This window comes from Theropithecus gelada, chromosome 6 (assembly GCF_003255815.1).
Source record: "Theropithecus gelada isolate Dixy chromosome 6, Tgel_1.0, whole genome shotgun sequence".
NCBI lineage: Eukaryota > Metazoa > Chordata > Mammalia > Primates > Cercopithecidae > Theropithecus > Theropithecus gelada.
In genome coordinates this window covers 30,946,519-30,949,303 of record NC_037673.1, presented here as the reverse complement: position 1 = coordinate 30,949,303, position 2,785 = coordinate 30,946,519, and the positions used below count along the sequence as shown (strand labels likewise).

The 2,785-nt window shown below is 40.8% G+C and overlaps 1 pseudogene; it reads right to left on the bottom strand.

Annotated features, from left to right (window-relative positions):
- Positions 1 to 388: 388 nt before the first annotated feature.
- Positions 389 to 973, bottom strand: LOC112626897 (annotated as a pseudogene).
- Between the last annotated feature and the right edge of the window lie 1,812 nt (positions 974 to 2,785).

Here is a 2,785-nt window from a genome sequence, read left to right as displayed (position 1 = left end):
TAAACAAGATATAAGAAAATCACATTTATCTTAAAAGTCCAATACCTGTCCAGATCTTTTAAGTTCTGATTAATATCCTAAAATCTGTAGGAAGTCTTGTTCAAGTTTAATTTGGAGCAAAATTGTGCTAAGTTCAGGTTTTTAACAGGCATTATGGGTGATTTCTTTTAACTTTTATTCATGTGATAAATTACATACACATTCCTGTTCAGAATATGCATGCATGACCTTTTTTTTTTTTTTTCAGATAAAGGCTTGTACATACACATTCCTGTTCAGAATATGCATGCATGACCTTTTTTTTTTTTTTTTTTCAGATAAAGGCTTGTTTTATTTTAATGGCTGATCTGTGTAATCATGGAGACCTGTATGTACAAAGGGGGAGCTTTTATTTCTTGGTCTCTTTCTGCTTGGACAAAGTCTTGATTTTCTCCCCGTTCTTGGCCTGGAGGCGCTCTTCACCGCACTTTTGTGCTCCCTTGGTCTTAGACCTGCGGGCCTCAGCCTGGTCAGCCAGGAGCTTCTTGCAGGCCTTGCCTGCCTTCAGTTTCTGGATGTATTCCATGAGAATCTGCTTGTTTTTGAACACATTCCCCTTCATCTTCAGGTACAGGCTGTGATATATGTGGCAATCAATCTTCTTAGATTCACGGTACTTTCTGAGCAGCCAGTGCAGAATCCTCATTCTTATCGAAGTGACCTGCCCTGGCATTTGGGCATTTGGCCGTATGCTTTTGCTTTCCTATGCACATGTGCTTGCCCTTCTGGTGGCCAAGGTGTTTTTCCAGAATCGAGCCCAGGAATGGACAGTCACAGGCTTCCAACTGATCAGCCCATCTTTGATCAGCTTCCAGATCTACTGATGGGAGTTGGCATTGTCGATTTCATTGGTCTCATTGGGGTCCAACCAGACCTTCTTCTTGCCATAGTGGTGGATGCTAGAGGCGAGCCTCTTCTGAAGCCTGAGCATACTTATGGCTGTGGCCACAGCAGCGAAAGGAATGAGGAAAGGGCTCCGTATGCATGACTTTCTATAGCCCCCATTAACTGGAAATTAGTTATCATTCTGGAATGTTTGCCTCTCAGTAACTTGTCACAAGGGTGCAGTGAGTCAAATATGACTGGCAAAAAAATTACACTCTGGTTTTCTTAGTTGATTTCAGTCACAGAAGGCTGAGGAATTGATCTGTCCACACAAACAGAACTAAGTGCAGTGGTCACCATTTTTTTCTGGGTGGTTCTAACTCTCACCATTCTCACAGAGGCTTGGCCAGTCTCCTTTCTATCTCCTGGGCTGACATTTGCTTTCATCCAGCCTGCTGTGCTTCACATTCATATAGACATGTCCCATTATGTTAGAGATTTAGAGCCTGTGGTGCCTTGCACTGGTTAATATCATTCTGTGATATTTATTGAGCACTCATAACGTGCTAGGTGCTGTAACACTGCCTGTATGATGGAGTCCGCTGTGAGCACAGCACAACACGGCAGGTTGACACACTGTGTATTTTTCCTAGCTTTAATTTCTTAGGCCGAGATGGAATTATTGTCCCATTTTTCTTCTCCATGAGGAGCATTTAACTTCATTCTATATTGTGTTCCCTGCATGCCTACTGACAATCTGAAGATAATATCACTTGGTGCTTGAAGCTAGAAATCCTTATTTGTTCTGATATCACATAATTTATGTCTGCAATTTCAGGCAGGTACAAATTTCTCAGAGTGTATGGTGTTTCTTGTAAGAACATTCAACAAATTTATCTCAGCTTTTTTGAAACTAGAATTGAAAAACTCAAATATCTATATTCGGCTCAATAACCACAGACAGTAATGACACCTCTAAGTAGCTAATGCAGGCATGTAATTTGCTCATAGCCCTGATTTAACTTTATTTACAGATTAAAATTGAATTGCAGTTGATTTATTGATATAATAGGCAGAAAGTGATTATCAAGCATCCATCACTGATAGAGGAAAAACCAATCAAATTATGTTTCAAGGTTTGCTTTAACCTGAACTAACTCATCACCTTCTAAAACTCAGAGGATTTGAGTCATATTCTCCCACTAAAGTCAATGAGCCACAACTCCCACTAAACTCATATTTGCTCCTTAAAGGCATTCAAGAGTTATACTAATTTGCACGACTACCAGGTTGTTATAAAAGGAAATGGCAATCAGCTGGAGATTTAGTGTCTGTACTTTCTCCCCATGTATGTAGCCATGGTAATATTCTTTAATGTTTATTGTAAATCCATAAATGGGCTTGGTCTCATGCTATCCATGAAATGGTATCGACCTGTGCATACAACTCAGCTGGAAAGGTGTTGAGTAAAGGGTGCTGGTGCTTTCACTAGTGACATGCTGATTAGAAAATGTGTCCCTTTGGAGGGAGAACTGGTATTTGTCTGTGTTCCAGAAAACAATGAAATATCTTGATTAGAAGCAGGTGATGATGCTGACTTTTGTCTTAGACATTCACAACTCTACTCTTCAGAAGGAGAAAAAGTGTGAGGTGGGAGAGAATGTAGCAGAGCAACATCAGACATGTCACCCTGTGCCAGGGGTTGAGCACGGTTCCCTGGGGGCTGTGTTGTAAGCGTGGCCCGGTATGGATTTCCCTCCATTCTTATCACTGAACACTGGCAAGATAAAGTTAAGAAATCCAGTGCTGCACTATTTCAGAGGCTTGCCAATGTCATATGACAGCAGCACTCATTCTCATTACCTGGGGGCATTCTTAACTTGGAAGTTCTATGTTTATGCACTTGCAAATTATATACCCA